Source organism: Clarias gariepinus, chromosome 18 (assembly GCF_024256425.1).
Source record: "Clarias gariepinus isolate MV-2021 ecotype Netherlands chromosome 18, CGAR_prim_01v2, whole genome shotgun sequence".
Classification (NCBI taxonomy): Eukaryota; Metazoa; Chordata; class Actinopteri; order Siluriformes; family Clariidae; genus Clarias; species Clarias gariepinus.
Genome location: NC_071117.1, coordinates 27704555 through 27725695, shown reverse-complemented (window position 1 = coordinate 27725695; position 21141 = coordinate 27704555). Strand labels below are relative to the sequence as shown.

General features: G+C 39.3%; 1 protein-coding gene and 1 long non-coding RNA gene across 5 annotated transcripts in view; both read left to right on the top strand.

Annotated features, from left to right (window-relative positions):
• Nucleotides 1-21141, top strand: part of LOC128507016 (interferon-induced protein 44-like) — a 136940-nt gene that overhangs the window by 39083 nt on the left and 76716 nt on the right. The window contains exons 11-12 of one of the 4 annotated variants that reach the window (XR_008355765.1): nt 9284-9512; nt 10842-11212. The exons of the other annotated variants lie outside the window; for them this stretch is intronic. The gene's annotated coding sequence lies outside the window, so the exon portion shown is untranslated. Of the gene's footprint in view, nt 1-9283; nt 9513-10841; nt 11213-21141 lie in introns of those variants that run through there. 4 annotated transcript variants of the gene reach the window in all.
• LOC128507018 (uncharacterized) lies at nt 17565-19328 on the top strand. The gene is made up of 2 exons (XR_008355767.1): nt 17565-17875; nt 18835-19328. It is a non-coding gene; the product is annotated as an uncharacterized LOC128507018 (long non-coding RNA).

Sequence of the window (21141 nt, the reverse complement as noted above, 5' to 3'; positions counted from 1 at the left end):
AAAAAAAGGGAAAAGAGAAGAAAAAAAAAAAAAAAAAGGGGGGGGGGGGGGGGGGGGGGAGAGAATACAATCAAAATTTGCTTCCGCACCTGCCGAAGAAAAAGAGAAAAAAAACAACAGAAGACACAACAGCAGAGAAACCGCAGCCACAACCAACACCTGCACGACTCGCGGCAAACCACAAATCCCAAAACCTGTTGATTAATAAAATATTTTGAAATAAACATTTTGTTTTGAAGCAACAGCAAAGACAGTGTGTGTGTGAGCACCTGTTTGTACACCAGTGTGAACGTTTGTGTGCACACCTGTGTGTGTGAGCGCGCTTGTGTTCATAGGGCTCCTCCATGTAAATGTTTAATAGTGTGTGTGGGGGACCACAGTCCCGTCTCGCGAGGCATGGAGCAGATACGGCGGAGACACGGGTCCCAGACATCCAGAGGCCCCCCAGAGCACAGGAGTCTCAGGAGAACCACCGCAGGGACAGCCCCCCCCACCCCGAAAGGGGCAGCGGAGAGCCCAGAGGGGGGTCATCTAGCAGCCCCAGTGTAGACGCCCCAGGGGGCCGTGGTGACAGGACCGCAGGCTCCGCCGGTGGTCGTCCACTCCGAGGCAGTCCGGTCCCTGGGTCCAGAGATCCCAGGGCCCCCCCCCTCCACCAGCCGGTGCCCAGCCAAGCCAGGAGAGCCAGATTCCGCCCAGCGACCGCCGCGAGTGAGCCAGCGCTCACCCGAGCGCCCCACCCCGGAGCCAGAAACCAACAACCCACCAGCGGCTGGGAGCACCCCACAGCTGTGTGTGGTGGCAAAGCAGGGGGGGCCTGGGATGTTGAGAGAGGTGGAGTCTAGGACCTGACCTGACACCTAAACGTAGACAGCCAGGCACACACATACACAAACATACATTCCCACCCTCATACACACAAACAAATATTCACACACTCACACATGTAGACACACAAAAATAGACAGTATACACACTCACACTCCCCATATACCCACTTCCCTCCGTCGTGGGGACAGAAAGACCCCCCCTGGTCCCCGCAGCAGCGGAAAGGACCACCAGCCCAGACCCCGACCGAACGGCCAGCTCCTCCTCTCAGCCCCCGGCCCTGGACCGCGGATAGAGAACGGGGGTGTGAAAAAAGGAAGACCCCCGCTTCGTTCCTTCCGCTCTAATGTAGTGTTGGTGTGTGTTGTTCTAAAGTGCTTTAAAACAAGGGAGGGGCAAAACACTAACCACCCTCAGGCAGCTCGTGTCAGCTCTGCCCCTCCCAATAACCCTAAATGTCTACATGCCACTTAAAATTGGGAAGTGGGCACTGGCACCAGAGGTAAGGCTGATTAAACAGCCCGCCCTCTGAACGCCATTCAGTGTGCCCACCCCCAAGGCCCTATATGTATGTGTAACATGACAGTAAGTAATTAGAGTGTCTAAGATGTGATATAAAATTGAGATGCAGGTGGTCACAAGGAGACAGGGAAGGAAAACCTCCCCTGCATCCCAGCAACACCCCCGCACCCCAAAGCCCTACCTGTATGGTGTTGTGATGGAGCGGGGAGAGGGAAGCATCGGGGATGGGGAGAAAATAATCAGAGGGGGCAAGTACCCCCCCCTTGGGACCAGCTCCCCTACTGACCCCCATAGGCACCCCCGTTGCCAAAAAAAAAAAAAAAAAAAAAAAAAACCGCCCAGGGCCGGGGGCCCAGGCCCATCCAAACCAGGGCCCATGGCAGCGGCCCCACCGGCCACCGCAGAGCCCGGGGCAGCCCACCAGGCCCCACAACAGAGGGGAAGAAGAAGGAAAAAAAATTAATAAATAAATAAAAATACTCCCACCCCCACATTCAGTCGACTCCCAGACTACATAGAACAATAGACACCCAAGTTAGGCCCGTCCTCCTCCTGTAATGGACCCCCCCCCCCTGCAAAGAGATGGTAGAAACACACTCACCAGCTGAAGAGGCCCCCCAGCTCCACCGATGCGTCGAAGGTCCCCGCCCAGGGCCGGGCACCAGGGCAAGCACCAAGCCACATCCCGGCAGCACACCAGCCAGGACCCAGGCCCCCCAGACCCAGCCGGAACCCCAGCCCAGAGGTAGAGCGCCCCCAGGACCCCAAACCCCCCCCGGACCTAACTTGGAGCGGTGCGGCCGCCAGGCCGGCAACCTACGTCCGCCGACACGGGCCTCCCCAGCAGCGCCGCGTTGCGGACGGTAGGGTGGGGAAAACCACCGCCCAGGAGCGCAGCCCCAGCGCCGGACCCCCCAAGAAACCCACCCCCCGAGAACGCCCAGACGCCCCAGGCCAGCATGCCCCCCCGCCGCATCAGCAACCAGGACCAAAACCGGACAGAACTGCGGCCCCCAGCCACACTAGGTAATGGAGCCGATCAAAGGAGCCCAGAGAGATTGATCTAATGTGGCAGCAGACGCCGTGTCAAGACTAATATAGTCTAACAAACGATCTCTATATTGGTTGATATTAAGATTATTTCTATTTTTCCAGTTCATGAGGACAGTTTTCTTAGCGATGCATAAGGCGGTGAAAGCCATGTGGATTGTGTTGACCTCTGTAGTGACACCCTCTAGGTCACCTAACAAGCAAACTGAAGGAGAGGCTAGAATGGAACATTTAAGACACTTTGATAAGTCTTCACAAATCTCATACCAGAATTTCTGAACAGGTGGACAGAACCATAGAGCATGTATGTAATTGTCAGGTATGTTGTTTTGGCAGTGTGAGCAGTTGTTAGAAGCTGTAAGACCCATCCGGAACATCCGATGACCTGTGTAGTGCACTCTATGCAGAATTTTGTATTGTATTAATTGTAAACTGGGATTTCTAATCAGTTCAAAAGGTTTTAAACATATCTGAGACCAGAAATTGTGGTCCCAGCTGACTGATAAATCTGCCTCCCATTTTGCAATAGGAATCGATACTGATTCATCTATTTTGGATAGTGTCCTGTATATTTTAGATAATAATTTGGGGGTCCTGAGGTTAAGGAATTCTGCCACTCTTGGTGGTATTTGTAATTTGATACGATCGGAATTAAATTTCTTTTTTATTATAGATTTAACTTGTTGATATTCTAAAAATCTGTTCTTGTTCATCCCATATTGATTGACCAATATATCAAAAGGAATAAAATCTGTCCCTTCGAATATATGTTCCAAGTATTTAATACCTTTACCACCCCAGTCCCTGAAGTTTATCATATTATTGTTTTGTACTATGTCAGGGTTGTTCCATATGGGAGTGCGTTTGCATGGGATTAGTGAAGACTCAGTCATTTTAAGAAACTCCCACCATGCTGTCAGAGAGGAGCTGATACTGATACTTTTGAAGCAAACATGTCGTTTGATGTTTGAGCTAATGAATGGTAGATCTGAAATCTCTATATTATTGCATAGTGCCTGTTCTACATCTAGCCAAGGCTCATCTAAGAGGGTGTGTTTTAACCACCCTGATATGTGTTGAAGCCTGTTGGCTAAGAAATAGTGGTGAAAGTTCGGCAGATCTAGACCTCCTTTGTCCTTGGCCTTTTGTAGTGTTTTTAAGCTAATACGCGGGGGTTTACCTTTCCAAAGGAATTTAGAGATGGAGGAGTCTAGAGATCTAAACCAGTCAGATGACGGTTTGCTTGGGATCATTGCAAATAGGTAATTAATTCTTGGCAAAACCATCATTTTTATTGAAGCTACCCTTCCCATGAGTGATATGGGTAGAGACTTCCATCTGGTTAGATCATCTTCTATCGTCTTTGAGAGTGGAATGTGGTTTAATTTTGTTAAATCTGCGAGCCTAGGTGAGACATTAATACCTAAATACTTAATATTTCCAGATTGTAGTGGAGTGGAGGAGGAGGACTGAAAGGAGCAGTTAATCGGAAGAACAGTAGATTTTAACCAGTTTATTGAATAATCTGAGATTCTTGAGAAAGAGTTTATTAATGTAATTACCTCAGAGAGAGTGGTTTGTGAATGCTGGAGAAAAAGTAACACATCATCTGCATAAAGACTAACTTTATGTTCTATATTCTTGCATTTAATGCCTTTAATCGCTATAGTCTGTCTAATAGCTGCTGCTAGTGGTTCAATAAAAATTGCAAAAAGTGAAGGGGAGAGAGGGCATCCCTGCCTGGTGCCCCTCTTAAGATGGAAGCTGGAGGATGTTTGGTCATTTGTCCTGACACATGCTGTTGGAGAATTATATAATATTTTTAACCAGTTTATGAAGGAGTTTCCAAAACCAAATTTGTGTAAAGTTGCAAATAAAAAATTCCAATTAACCCTATCAAAAGCCTTTTCTGCATCTAGAGACAATATTGTAATTTGAAGGTTTTTATTACATGAATAGTCTATCAGGTTAAGTAGTCTGCGCGTATTTGTTGAGGAGTGCCTTCCTTTTATGAAACCAGTTTGGTCTGGATGGATTATGAGAGGGGTTACCTTCTCTATTCTTTTTGAGAGCGTTTTGCAGATTATTTTAATGTCAACATTAATAAGTGATATTGGACGGTAGCTGTTAGGCAGTACCGGGTCTTTACCTGGTTTTAGTAAGAGACTAATGTTAGCAGAATTCATATTTGGCGGGAGTCTACCATTTTCCTTAGATTCCTGCAACATTCTGTTGAATGTTGGTGCCAGAATTGTCCAAAATTCTTTATAGAATTCCGCTGGGAAGCCGTCTGGACCTGGAGCCTTTTTATTGGGCATACTGTTCAAGGCTTCCTGGAGTTCATCTGATGTCAGTGGAGAATCCAATGCCATCGCTTGGTTGTCTGATAATTTCGGAAGAGTTATATGATCAAGAAACTGGTCAACTTCTTCTTTAGACGGGTTCATCTGTGGTGAATAAAGAGATTCATAAAAGTCCCTGAAAGTATTATTTATTCTTTCAGGGTCATATACTGTGTCTCCAGTTGAGTTTTTAACAGCATATATAGTTGTTTTTTCTTTATTTATTTTTAACTGGTTAGCTAGGAATTTACCAGATTTGTTACCAGATTCAAAGTTTTGCCAGCGGAGTCTTTGTGCTAAGAACTGAGTATTTTTATCAATAATTTCATTTAATTCTAGTTTTGCTTTACATATTTTCTTCAATATTTCCTTCTCCTGAGAGGATACATAAGCTTCTTCTAGAGATTTGATTGTTTCTTCTAATTCCTGAATATGTTTATTTTCTCTTTTCTTTTTATGTGATGAGAATGAGATTATTCTACCTCTCATCACAGCTTTGCCTGCTTCCCAGAGAACAGATGCTGAAGTTCCAGGCTGGTCGTTATAGTCTAGATATAAAGCCCATTCTTTCTTAAAATAATTAATAAAATCTTCATCTTTAAGCAATGATGTATTAAATCTCCAGTTTTTACTTGGTGGAGTGTCCTTCTTGTTTTTTAAAGTTAAAGATACAGGAGCATGGTCGCTGACAGCTATGGTGTGTATTTCTGTGTCTGAAATGTCACCCAGCAGTGAGCTGCTGACTAAAAAATAATCCAGACGAGAGTGACTGTGATGAACTTTTGAAAAAAAAGTATATTCTCTACAGTTGGGGTGAAGAGATCGCCATGCATCGCAAAGTCCGTAGTCGCTCATGTACTGTTTAACTATATTAGTGGATTCCCAATTACGCTGAGTTCCAGCTGTGCTGAGCCTGTCCCTTTCTTTATTTAGTCCAAAGTTGAAGTCTCCACCAAGAATCAGTGTACAGTCTAGATGTTCAGAAAGTGCAGTAAAAAAAGTGTGGAAAAAGGAGGGGTCATCAACATTTGGACCATATATACTGGCAATACATAACTTTTTATTAAATATAGATAATTTAATGATTAGATATCTACCCTCTGGGTCTATAACTGTGTTGAGTACTGTAAATGTAACATTTTTATGTAATAAAATTGCTACCCCCCTTTGCCTAGAGTTATAGCAGGCTGCGAACACATTAGGGAACTCAGCTGTTTTAAGTTCATCTATAGCTGTGGCAGGTCTATGAGTCTCTTGTAATAAAACAACGTCTGCTTGTAGTCTTTTAAGTTGGTAGAATATTTTTAATCTCTTCTCTCTGGAGCCAGCTCCATTCACATTCCATGTGACAAGCCTTAGTGCACCCATGGATGTGTGTGTGTAGCTAGTATTGCCTGCTGTGTGTGAAGCTTAGATGAATGAAATATGAGCGAGCGTGTGTGTGTGTGTGTGTGTGTGTGTGTGTGTGAATACAGTATGTCCTGTATGTCTGTGTGCGCTAAGAGTACGGTGTGGTAGTATTGACGCTGAGTGAATGTATATTTGGTCGTGTCGTGCCGATGTGTAAAGATATAAAGTGCTGTGTGTGTGTGTGTGTGTGTGTGTGTGTAAATAAGGCGGGTGATCAGTACAGTGAGAGAGGTTAGTATTAAGAAAGACAGCAGAAGGGGGAAAGAAGAAAACAGGAGGGGATGCATGAAAAATACTAAAAAAAAAAAGAAAAAAAAAAAAAAAAGAATAAGAAACTTGACAGAAAGAAAAACATTAATATAACCACATTTAAACGCTGTAGAGACTGACGGTATCGTGGTAACATATCAAATTCGATTACTGGAAGAAAAACGAAGAAATATAAGAAATAAAGCGGATTCTTATCTGGAATGGTGTTAGTAAAGCCAGGGAGTTGTACTGGAGTCGCGGTAGAGCTGGCCGTTCACGTAGAGACGGTCCACGGCGATGACCGCTCGGGAGCCCTTCTGGATTAGAGAGCGTCGAATTGGAAACAGAATTTTGCGCCGTTCCAGGATCTCTTTGGGAAACTGGTCGTTTACGCTAAGATCCGTTCCTTTTAACTCCCTGCCGCGACTTTTCACCTGCTCTTTCTGTTTGAAGAATCCAAATTTGACATGTGCTTTCTCAACATTTCAAAACTTTGATTTGATGGGGCAAGACATTTATTTGCCCCTGTGTAGAACCTGCCTCGACATCTGTTTGATGGATCTAAAGATAAATATGACTTTTGGGAAACAAGACTATTAGGTTATTTACATACTTTAAAGTTAAAAGATTCTAAGAGCCAGTTGATGTTAACGCTGAACAGCTAGCCGAAGATAGACAGAAGAATGCTGATTGTTATGCTGAACTAATAAGACTGACTTATGATAAAAGTCTATAGCTGATAAGACATGAAGCTGATGATGATTGCAGAAAAGCCCTAAAAATACTAAAAGAGAATTATTCGGGGAAGACTAAGCCACGGATAAAAATTTGACGCATGATGGGCAACGAGAGTGTTACCGACTACTTAATAAAAGCAGAAAACATCACTACAGCTTTGAGAGATATCAGTCAGGATTTGGGCCAGAAGTTGATTGAGAGCATGTCCAGTCAAATTGCAGAGGTCCTGAAAAAGAAGAGCCAACACTGCAAATACTGACTCTTTGCATAAATGTCATGTAATTGTCGATAAAAGACTTTGAAATGTATGAAGTGCTTGTAATTATATTTCAGTACATCACAGAAACAACTGAAACAAAGATCTAAAAGCAGTTTAGCAGCAAACTTTGTGAAAACTAATATTTGTGTCATTCTCAAAACTTTTAGCCACGACTATATATATATATATATATATATATATATATATACTGTATCAGAGGGTCATCATAGGCCGTAATGCTGTAATTTCAGATTTAAACAAGAAGCTTTACAAAAAAATTATGTAACAAACATTAAAGATAAGAATGGTTCATATTTGCCATTTGTCATCAATGACATAAAGGGACCTGAAGTAGACCAAGCAGTTACAAATTCATAGGACATCATCAGAGCCATAAGTAGTTTTTTTTTTTTTTTTTTCAGGAAAGATACAGTAAAAAAAGACTTAATGGTTTGACCAGAACGACTAAACAATTTATTTTATGATTAATTGAACATTGCATTTTAAACCATTTTCAACCATGACAGAAAGGCTCTGATTTTAAGAAACTGACTCATTGAGAAAAGCAAACCCCAAGTTCTGGTGCCAAACCGCAGTAGGGCATCAAATCCCAGTGCCTCAGGGACATAAGTGCAACACACGAATTTTCACAACATTAAATGATTAGAGTTATCAATAAACTAAAACGTCTATGAAGTGTGCCTTGTATTTTTGTATATTGTAGTGTTTGTATATGTCATGTTTCGCTACACCAAGGTCGGACGCAAATGCAGGTGATGTCACAAGAGTAGTTTATTCTTTAAATTTGTTAACAGAAACAAAAAATGTCTTTCACCAGAAACTCAACTTAAAGTCTTTAACTCTTGTGGAATGCACCACAGGGATTTGCCCACGGACTTCTAAATCTTTTAAATTCTGAAAACAGGCAAAATACAATAGTTCTTACGAACAAGCATACAAACAGTATAGTAACCCCAACGGTGGATGGACAGGTAGCTACGGGGTCGGCTGGTTTAAGTAGGGTAACACAAGGAGACACAGGTGAATGTATTTTAGTGATATTAGTGAGAACATACACAAGCAGACACACTAGGGGGAGACAAAGCGGCGGCTCAGTAGTCCGGAGATTACGATCTCTTTCCCTGAGGCCGCGGTAGCACAGGTGTTACAGTATATTGTGCCTTGAATGTAATATGGTGTCATTATGAAATATGTTGATGAATGTCTGCTTATTTAGATAATGAGTGAAACAATAACATTTACAATGCTAATAGTGGTCTAACTTACATCCACTTAACTGTAAATCAACTCTTAAAAAGGACTGTGTGTGTGTGTGTGTGTGTGTGTGTGTGTGTGTGTGTGTGTGTGTTTTGTGTGTGAAAGAGCTAGAGAGAGTGAGAGTGAGTAAGAAAGAGAGCGAGAGAGAGAGAAATGGGTGTAAAGGGAGGGTGTGCAGAATTATTTAAAAGACTTTCTCTTTCAGTTTACAGTGAACCATGCTCTTACACAGATAAAAGTTAGCAGGTTCCAATCATCAATCATGGGATAAATTATATTTATTCTGTAAAAATTATTTGTTCAGACGCACTATAAAACATTATGATATTATGGGATGGTGGATTTTTGATTCTCATGAGCTATAAACTAAAATAAAAAAAATAGACAAAAGGTGTGGAATATTTCATTATACATGTTATGTAATCTAGATTCTATTTGAGTTTTAAAATCTAGAATATACAGGGTGTCCAAAAAAGTTGTACATAAATTTGTAGTCTAACAACATGAATTTCTGTAAAACATGGCCAATTCGCACTTAAAATGATCTAAAAATTTAATAAGACATGTAAAAAACTAACAAGGTTTAATGTTTTCCTTTTTGTTTCAGTTATAATTACAATGTGCTGTTGAAATGGCCACTACGGTCACCTGACAAGACACCTAAGGATTTTGTTCTATGGTGTTATGTGAAGGGACCGGTCCTTATCCCCGCTCTCCCTACAAGCCTAGAGGAATTTACTCAGAGAATCATTTAGGTGCTGGAGAATTTTACGCAAGATATGCTACTGTGTGTTTGGCAGGAGCTGGACTACTGGCTTGCGTGTGTCGTGTCACAGGTGCTGCAGCTATTCAACATGTGTGAAGCTTTGTGAAATTGATTCAAAAATCTATATGCCTTTGAATATGTTGTTGAAATTTTTAAAAATGAATATTTTATTTTTCAACAATAAGCTTATTTTATTTTGTTGTCCCAGGATTTGTAGTTACTCAGATTCTCATGTTTCAAATTATGACAATTTCTTTGGGACACCCTGTATGAGTATACATAATTTTCATTCAAAAGAGAATCAAGCACCTCTTCCAAAGTATCTGAAAGACACACTAAATAGACATAAAAGTAAAAACATGTGAGCCCCAGTCAAGAGTTTATTTTGTGTTCTTTTTTGTGACTTTGTTGGTTAACACATACATTTTTTACATTCTTGTTTTGTTCTAATGCTTTTGGTCAAAAACATGCAAGTAAAATATTTATTAGATTTGACTGATTTCTAGGGTGTGATTTTTTGGGGGTGTGTGTTCCTTTATATTGCTGCTATTATCCTTCTGAGACCCGAAATTTCCTGGTTTGTGCGCTGCAGATTAATCTCACCATTTCTCTTTATTATCGCAATGAATATATGAACTTGTCTTTAAGCAAGAAAAAGTTTTCCAAAAGAATTATACCATAACCATCCTTATATGAGGATCTTACAGGATTTATAGGCTAAAAGAAAGTCTCATGTCCTTATATGAGGACATTTAGGTCTCAAGAGGATATAGATACTTTATCAAACCAAACTGAAACAAAAAGCACTCAAATATCTTTCACAGTGATTTACTGCCTTGACTGTTTGCCTTTTTCCTTGATAATCAAAAAGTGACAGCTTGGCATTGCTCGGGCCTGAACTCCCAACCTTCCAATCAGCCAAGGCCATCACTGCCCAACTGATATATAACAATAAAAATATATGACTGTGTGAAAGAGCTAGAGAGAGAGAGAGAGAGATAAATGAGTGTAAATGGAGGGTATGCAGCAAAGACTTTTTCTTTTAGTTTCCAGTGAACCATGCTCTTACACAGATAAAAGTCAGCAGATTCCAATCATCAATCACATGATACATGATATTTATACTGTATGAGAAATTATTTACTTAGACGCACTATGAAGCATTTTAATATTTTGGGATGGTGGATTTTTGATTTTCATAAACTTAAACTGTAATTTTTAAAATTAGAAAATAAGGAGTGGAGTATATTATTTTACATGTAATGTAATCTAGATTTTATATACAGGGTGTCCCACAGAATTTTACATAAATTCGTAGTCCAACAACATAAATTTATGTAAAACATGGCCAATTCTTGCTCAAAATGATCTAGTTTAATGCTTTACTTTTTCCTTTCAGTTATAATTACAATGTGTTGTTGAACTGGCCACTACGGTCACCTGACTTGACACCTTTTTCCATGGAGTTAGGCCCCAGATGCCAACAAAAAACAGCGAGCTCCACCGCCACCAAGGCCTGTGGCCCCAGCTTGCCCTCCCCTACTGTGAGAGCCCTCCAACGCTGCTGGGCTCAAACCCCCCTCCTCTATCAGGTCTGAAGCTAGATAGAAGCTCTCAGTGATGTTTGTCGGGTCCCCGTATGATAGCAATATCATTCACAAATGTTTACAGAACAAGCAGGAACAGTAGAAAGTCTAAAGCCTTCTCAAGCCATACAGCTGACCCATCTAATCTACGACCTAATATGCATCAAAGTAAGATCAGCGTGGGGACAGAAGGTAATGTCATAAAGTTTGCATTTTTAAATATTTACTCGCTAAAAAATATAATTTTTCCACAAACAAATGGATTTTATGTTTTTAAATGAAACTTGGCTAGAAGACGCTGCAGTGCAACAGTCCTAAATAAAACCGTCCCTCCTAACTTCACGTTCATGAGTGTCTGCAGAACTGTTAGGAGAGGTGGAGGTGTAGCTACTATATTTAAAGATGTCTATCAATGCAAGCAAGTGTCATTTGGTCAATATTTGTCTTTTGAATATCTAGGTATTTTGCTAAAATGTGCTCCACGCATTCTGTTTATCATTATTTACAGACCTCCAAAATACTTCACAGACTTTATTGAAGAGTTCACTGAACTGCTATCAATGATTTCTCTAGAATCTGTCTGTTTTGCTATAACAGGGGACTTTAATATTCACATTGCTAATGCAGAAATCAATAAAACAAAAATAAGTGAATTAAATACTTTTGACCTAATTCAGCATGACCTAACCCACACATAATCGTGGACACACTCTAGACTTACTCATCAGTAAGGGTCTAAACATCTCATCCATTTTTATTATGGATGTAGCAGTATCTGATCACTTCTGTATTTTCTTTGATTACTGTATTTCTCAGTTACCACTGAATTTAGATCCATCTTTGTCAGAAAGAGATTCATTAATGGGAAGTGAATCTCACTATTAGTGCACTATTTATGAAGGCTATATCTTTAACATCAAGCATTTCTGCAGACTCTGTTGATCTTCTCCTTGATTCCTTTAACTCAAAAGTTAGGAATGTTATTGATGATGTTGCTCTGGAAAAGGTCCAAAAGGCAGGCGGACAGAAATCACCATGGAGAAAATCATCAGAGTATAAAAAGATAATGTTGAAAAGCTGAGCGGATGTGGCGGAAGACGAAACATGAAATTCACAATAGCATCCATAATACAGCCTTTATGCTTTCAATGTGGAACTAGCCACAGCTAGACAGACCTTCTTCTCAAACATAATAAACAAGAACTTAACACTAGAAGCGCAAAGCATTTGAGTCATTTGACCGCAATGGGGGAAAAAAAATAATTTACACTCGATCAAATTCCAGGACCCCCCTTTCATGACTTTTCCTAGATCTGTGAGCCTAATCACCCTGCATGCTTACATTTTCAAAATCGCACCAGTAAAAGCCAGTATAAAGCTATTTTGCGTAAAATTGCTGACAGCTGCGCACCGGTCATGCCGTTTCCTGCCTTTTCCAACCTGCGATTTTCATTTCTCTCAGCAGATGGCGCAAGGGATCGCACATACTAACTATGCATCATTCAGTGCGTATATATGTAACTATCTCAGGTTTCATTCCATATATGCAGTTTATATATATATATATATATATATATATATATATATATATATATATGCTTCTGTAAAATATAGACAATTCGCCATTCATTCCCGCGTTAATAATCAGCGATATTTTATAAAAAGATTAAGGGATTTAGCTCTACTTAATTTAAAACGTTTTAAGAAAATTCATAAGTTTGTTGAGTCAGTTCGAAGCTTCTGAACTTCTCGGATGTGTGTTTAGTGTGACTGTGCTTTAGATGGGGCAGGAGCAGCGATTTAGTTCTCAACTCGCTTCCGTGAAATTGTCGCTAAAACAATGTAATGACCCCTCCTTAGGATATAAAGCTTTATTATTGGGTTTGAATAAATCAGATCTACCACAGCAGATAATAAACTATGCTATGTCATAAACGAAACAAACACCACGATTATGCCTCATTTCATTCGGTGTTGCAAGGCAACGGACCACGCGCCTAATCGGGAATGTGGAATTGTGAAAGTGATGTGTGGCCACTCAATGAGAACTAAACCAAAGATTATGGTAACTACACTGGGTGTAACATCTGCGTAGTGACACTAAACAGCTGAACAACTTCACTTTTCCGTTTACCTCTGAGAAAAAAAGCTGTATTTTGTTTGTTTATATTTAGAATTTTTAGAACAGTACAAGAAGATAACAGTTTGGTCTGTGCAGTTAGCGCCCTTGTAGAGGATAAATAAATGAATAACACATTCGAATCCCCTCTCAATAGAGTGCCATAGTCTATTGTTAGTTTTAATGATTTGGCTAAAACTATTTATCACTAAGTACCCCAACACCACTGATCATGAGTTTCAGCTGAAACTAATTCTATACATGTAACAGAAAATGTAGATGCAGATTCCAAATGTATAAAGATGCATGCTATTATATATGTAATACTTTTTAAATAAAATCGCTTGACCCTAAAATACTTGACCCTGAAGTTTAGTTTAGCACACTAACCGATGCCTGTCGCTCTCCCTCATTATCCCTCTCTCTCTCTCTCTCTCTCTCTCTCTCTCTCTCTCTCTCTCTTTCTCGCGCCGGCGTCTTAGACAGACAGAGGCTTGTGCTTTGCCTGTGTCTTTGTCAGCGCGCTTTGTCTTTGGCCCTGACACCTTTTACGGGGGCGACCTAATGCTCACACGAAGTGTCGCGGTATCACGACCCTTTATATAAACACGCTGCCAGGTGCGGCTCATTCAGGCTAAAGGCCTGACGCCGGCGTTGCCTGGCAACAACGTGTATAAATGTCTGCGCGGATCTGCCCCTTCTGAACAGTTTATGCCCCTCGCGAGAGCCGCGTTGTTACATATATGTCTACAAATATTTTAAAAACATACACTTATCAACTTATCATAAATAATAAAGCTTTATATCCTGAGAAGTGGTCATTACATTGTTTTAGCGGTAATTTCACGGAAGCGAGTTGAGAACTAAATCACTGCTCCTGCTCCATCTAAACAAAACAAACATCCGATATGTTCAAAAGCTTCAAATAGAATAAAAAAACTAATGAATTTTCTTAAAACATTATAAATTTAAGTAGAGCTAAATCCTTATAAAATATCACTGATTATCAACGCAGGAATGAATGGCGAATTGTCGATATTTCACAGAAGCATTATATATATATATATATATATATATATATATATATATATATATATATATATATATATGGAATGAAACCTGAGATAGTTACATATACACACTGAATAACCCTATTTGCTTTGGGTAAAAGCGATTATTGTGTGTCAGGGACAGCTTCCCATTTAAAACAATAGGCGGTCAAATGACCGGTGAATCACGTTAAAAGTAGGTGACACTGGCGCAGCGCTTCTAGTGTTAAACAACAAACACACTTTTTTTGCTACTGTTGAGAGACTGACAAACCCACCAAATCAGATTAACATTGAAATGCTTTGCGACAGCAAATGCAATAAGTTTGCTTGCCTTTTCTCTGAGAAAATGATTAATATTAGAAGGGCTATTAACAGATCCTCAAGGTATGCAGAGGGTTTAAAGAACAACTCAAACACAACCCTTTAAAAACAGTTACTATGTCTGTCTTTCAAGCAATTGATAGCAAAATCTTCTGAGAAATTGTACAGCACCTCAAATTGTCAACCTGCGACCTCGACACACTTCCCACATCTTTTCTCAAAAGTGTGTTAAACTGTTTAGAAGCAGATCTTTTAGAAGTGGTGAACACCTCACTTCTCTCTGGGACTTTTCCGAACTCTCTGAAAACTGCAGTTGTAAATCCACTTCTGAAAATGAGAAAACTTGATAATACAATATTCAATAACTACAGACCGGTATAAAATTTTCCTTTTATAGGTAAGATTATTGAAAAGGTTGTTTTTAATCAGCTGAACAATCACTTAGACTCAAGTTTTTAATCTGGTTTCTGAGCGCATCACAGTACAGTGACAGCGCTCATAAAGGTAATAAATGACATTCGTTTGAATTATGTTTCTGGCAAAATATCAGTGCTGGTACTGCTAGATCTTAGCGTGGCGTTTGACAATGTCAATCATAACATACTAATAGAAAGACTTGAAAACTGGGCGGACTTTCCGGCATGGTACTCAAATGGTTCAGGTCCTACTTAGAAGGGAGAGATTATTATGTGTTATTATTAAGTAATAAGTATTATTAATAATAAGTATTATTAAGTCTAAGTGGACGTCCATGACGTGCGGAGTCCCACAAGGCTCAATTCTTGCACCGCTCCTGTTAAGTCGGATAATAGAAAGAACCAAATTGCCTATCACAGCTATGCTAATGATATCCAGATTTACCTAGCATTTATCTCCAAATAACTACAGCCCATTTGACTTCCTCTGCAAATGCATTGAAGAAATTAAAAGGGGGATATGCTAACATTTTCTTCAGTTAAACAAGGAGAAAACTGATGTAACTACATTTGGAAACAAAGATGAAGCTCTGAAGGTCAATGCATACCTTCACTCTAGGGGTCAAATAACTAAAAATCAAGTCAAGAATCCTGGAGTGATTTTGGAGACAGAACTTAGTTTCAGTAGTCATGTCAAAGCAGTAACTAAATCAGCATACTATCATCTTAAGAAAATTGCAAGAATTAGATGTTTTGTTTTCAATTGTTATGTTTCCTGGTGTACTTGTTGTTTTTGGTATTGTTTTGTTTCTTTTCCTATCTGTTTCTTTGTCTCTTCTCTTTAAAAGTATAGGATCAACACACTGGTTGTCCGGGGTTCACCAATCCTCCAATGAGCTTGGACCTGTCGTCATAAAGGTGGCGGGGCTCCCTTGGCTTGCTGTCAGTCGTCTTGCTTTCCGGCCGGCGGGCGACTGTTTTTTCGGTCGGCAGGCGAGCATTTTGTGCTAATTGCATTTTGTTGTTGTTTTACGCTTTGCTGTGTTTAGTCTGTGTTTTGTCAATGTTGGTTATTCGTTAGCCTGATCTTGCTTTTGTTTGTTCAAACTCTTGAACTATATAACACCTGCTACTGAATGATGTTTGTAATGAGCATTAAGCACTGCTTTGCTTTGACCAATCTAGCTTCGATTGTTATTTAAGTCTTGCTAAAATAATCAAGAGAAAGGTTAAACTTAACTTTTGTTTGTTAATAATAAGTAGGGAGTGACAACCACCTTTGCACTTTGTATTATTAGTTAGAGTAGTTTAGTTTGGGTGTCGTATGCGCCGAAGCTTCCGGGTTCATTTCTAGAATTTTCATTTGGTAGTTAGATTATTTGTGTTGGGGTTTCGTTATTAGAATTTCATTTGCTTTTGATAATTTCTTTCTTTTGGCATCACTCAGTTTTTCTTCTTTTCTCTTGAAGTCATCATTTGTTTTACATTTTGAAATTGAGTAAAATAAGTACCTTATTTACTTGCCTCACGGATTTTCTTCACGGTTTACCCCAGTGGCAAAAACATTTACATATACATTTAGGCATTTGGCAGACGCTCTTATCCAGAGCTTATTATTACTCTTATTACATCATTGGATACATACTTACACTGGGTTAACTAGGTTAATAACTAAGTGCCATTAGTCCAACACAACTGGGAAGAGGGTTTTTTTTTTTTTTTTTTTCGGGGGGGGGGGTAGTCCAAGTACTGGAGAAACAGATGCGTCTTGAGTCGTCGTTTAAAGATAGTCAAAGTCTCTGATGTACGGACATCTAGAGGAATGCTGGAGGATCGGAGGGAACGTGGTGCAGTGCGTGATGTAATTAGCGCAGAGAGGTAAGTGGGTGCTGGGCCATTTTTAGCTTTTTAAACATCTCACTTAAATGGTACAGATCATCCCCAATAACATCTAACACGTAACACCAATCAAGACTTGGAGAAACTTGTCCATGCCTTTATCACCAGCAGGGTGGATTATTGTAATGGTCTCCTCACCAGCCTTCCCAAGAAGACCATTAGACAGTTGCAGCTCATCCAGAACGCTGCTGCCAGGATTCCGACTATAACTAGAAAATCTGAGCACATCACACCAGTCCTCAGGTCCTTACACTGAACTTCTGTGACATCAAGGATAGATTTTAAAGTACTTTTACTTGTTTATAAATCGCTCAATGGCCTAGGACCTAAATACATTACAGATATGCTAACTGAATATAAACCTAACAGACCGCTCAGATCATTAGGATTGAGTCAGCTAGAAATACCAAGGGTTCACACAAAACAAGGGAAGTCAGCTTTTAGTCATTATGCTACCTGCAGTTGGAACCAGCTTCCAGAAGAGATCAGATGTGCTATCACATTAGTCACATTTAAATTCAGTGCATTTATTAAATGAGCACTGTACTTTGTCTAAACTGATTGCACTGTATTTTATGTTAACCTTATATTTTTAACTGTTTCTTTTAACTGATGGTCCTCTAGTTGATTGTAATAGGCTGAAGATTCAGTTATTTGGAACTACACACATAGTGTGTTAGATAAAAATCTCCTGTATCATCATGTGAGGTGTAATAAAAATGCCAGGTGGGGTTCCTTTGTGTATATATAGTATTGTTATAACTGATACAGTATATAACAATAAAAATATACACTCTAAAAAACGCTGGGTTGTTTTTTCTACCCAAGCGCTGGGTTGCCTCTGTTGGGTCATTTTTCTGGGTTATTTACAGAGAGTTGGGTAGTTTTTGTGTAACCCAGCTGCTGGGTTGAAGTTTGGTGGCCCCTCCCCCAAAGTTCACCGGTGGATTCAACGGCTGTCAGTCAGAGCTTCGTGTCTCTCTTGAGCTCCCACACCGCTGATGACGGTTCATTTAAGGGAAAATTACGTTAAATACAAGGTCTGTATACACATGTTCACTCACCTAAGTCACATATGACTGAAATATTATTACTATATGTAAGATTTATTACTGTTACCGTGTTAAGGTTACAATTAAACTTTCAGGCTGGTCTGAGGTAAGTTAATTTAGCTGACAATAGCTGCTATAGTTAGCCACAGAACCCCACCTGTGTGTGAAAGAAACGGATAAGATGTCTGAGCTTTTTATCTTTCTCTGTAGAATGTTTGCAGGGTGACGAAACTGTTAACTGTAGTATTAGCATGCCGCTAGCATTTAGTTAGGTTGCTAGCGTTAGCAACCACATTAACATTAGAATTAACTTTATTAATCTCACTGCTTGAAACAATAAAATGCTGGGGTGTTACAAAACACTGACCCTCTCACAAATATACACACCTGCTAACCTCCCGTTATTCATTAGCTAGTAATTTACTCCGCGGTCAAAAGTCGCCCGCATTTCTCCCGAGTTATAACAATATTTTACACCTTTCCCCCTTTAGCAAGTAGTATGCAAATATGACTGCTGCATGTAAGCTAACCAGGTAGCCCTCTTTAACCAAAGTTGCTTGTGACTCAGGCTAAATTAACTATCAGTAAGCTGTACAGATACCTACTAGATGGAAGTATTAATATTTGGGTGATTGTAATGTGCCAGTATGACCCCAGCTATGACAATGCATCTCCTGGGTAATTAGCTTAAAATCAACGCAGACCACAAGATCAACTAGTCTGATAAAGCTCATATATATATGAGCTTTATCCCAAAAGCCATGCTTATTTTGCTTATTTAATTTTTGGTAGTAGCTGTCTCCATGTATTTGTTTCAGGTTACCTATACCCTAGCTTTGTAATTTTTTTATTTAGTATAAATCCTATTACACATTAAATTGATAGTCTTATTCAGTTTAATCTTTGTTATTCAACAAATTTTTAACTTTCTTTCATTTCTTTCTAAGGTTGGCACCAACATGGTGGAATACCTCCAGCAGGCTGAAGTGTCAAGGCCGTACCCCTACTGTACATCCTGACGTTGGGAGATAATGACCAGCGCTGCTCTCAGGCATTCGTCATTCTGGTGGGACAGGCCCTGGAGCAATGCACACTACTTGGGGCGGTTGATGTGTGCTTCAAGGCATTTTATATTTTTATATACTCCAAAGTAGTGTGCTCCTGTATAGGACCTTTTGTAATGTTGCTATGAAATAGCAAGGCCTACTTGAAAAGTCATAGACAGTGTTTGTATGTTAAAACGGAACCAGGGCTGGATAGTTTTGTTCTGCAGAAAAGATGTCTAATGTCACAAAGAGATCCTGCTCTGTAGAAGCTGCCTCAGCCTATTTGTGTTATTACTCCATTCTGCCCTTATGAGTAATAGTATAGTAATGATGTCGCTGTTGATTATCTGTTCTTGTGCTTTTGAAAAATAAACGTTTTTTCTATGAACATTTAATAGGATGTTGTTTATTGCATATACTGTATGTATGGTTTGCAAAACTTTTAAGTTTTTTTTTTTTTTTTGTAATAAACCAGTATATCAAAGTAATTTAACTGTTTAATAGACGTGGGTAGTTTTTTTTTTTTTTTACAGATTCACTGTAAAACATGAAAATAATAATAACCTATTTGTGAGGTAGAATTAACTCAACATTCCAGTTAAAATGAACCAACATCTGGGTAGAACATTTAACCAATTTATGTGGTAGAATTAACCCAGCATTATAGTTAAATATGACCCAGCATTTAGTTAGTCCAATAGTTACCCAGCAGCTGGGTTAAAAACAACCCAGATTGGGTTGTTTTTAACCCAGCATTTTTTAGGGTGTATATTTTTTAACTGTGTGAAAGACCGAAAGAGAGAGAGGGAGAGAAATAGGTGCAAAGGAATGCAGCATTATTTAAAAGACTTTCTCTTTTAGTTTACAGTTGTAAGAGCCATATTTCATTTTTAGGATTCTGTTGTTGTGTTTATTTAAAGTTTATTAATTAGACATTCATTTATGATAATCGTAATGTGTTCTGTGACGTCATTCCATAATTGCGCAGTTGCATGTCTATTACACACGGTAGAAGTTATTAGGATACGGAAGATGTGGAGAACATATTTACATTTAGGCATTTGGCAGAGGCTCTTATCCAGAGCGACTTAAATTTTTATCTCATTACACATCTGAGCAGTTGAGGTTTAAGGGCCTTGCTCAAGGGCCCAACAGTGGCAACTTGGTGGTTGTGGTGTTTGAACCTGGAATCTTCCGAACCGTAGTTTAATGCCTTAACCACTGAGCTACCCCTGCCACAAGCTATTGACCGTAATCTAACCATAATCAAAAAAACGTAATAAGATACAGCAAATAAGTTGTTGTAACCATATTGGATTTCGGTAAGAAAACACTGCAAGTGTTGAACGTTTGACGTAAAAAAATAAACGAAGAGACAAAGAATTCATGGATGTCCGCATTGTGAGTAAATCAGTTCATTAAGAAAGATTTGTGTCAGAACTTGTGGAATAAGATGCCCGTACAACAGTGAAGCATGCTCTTACACATTTAAAGTTAACAGTTTCCAATCATCAATCATGTGATACATGATATTTATACTGTATAAAAAATGATTTACTCAGACGCACTATGATATTTTGGGATAGTGGATTTTTAAAATTAGACAATAAGGGGTGGAATATTTAATTTTACACATAATGTAATCTAGATTTTATTTGAGTTTTACAATCTAGAATATACATGGTGTCTTTTTTTTACATAAATTCGTAGTCTAACAACATTTATGAAAAAAATAGTTTTTTAAAATTGAATTTATGTAAAACATGGCCAATTCTCGCTCAAAATGATCTAAAATTTTATGAGATGTGTAAAAACTAACAAAGTTTAATGATCTACTTATTTGCTTTTTACTTTTTGTTTCAGTTTTAATTACAATGTGCTGTTGAAATGGCCACTACGGTCACCTGACAAGACACCTAAGGATTTTGTTCTATGTTATGTGAAAGGACAGTCTTTATCCCCGCTCTCCCTACCAGCCTAGAAGAGTTCAAGCAGAGGATCATTCAGGTGCTGGAAAATTTTACGCAAGATATGCTACTGTGTGTTTGGCAGGAGCTGGACTACTGGCTTGACATGTGTCATGTCAGAGGTGCTGCACCTATTCAACATGTGTGAAGCTTTGCCAAATTGATTAAAAAATTTATATGCCTTTGAATATGTTGTTAAAATTTTTATAAATAAATATTTAATTTTTCAACATTAGGCCTA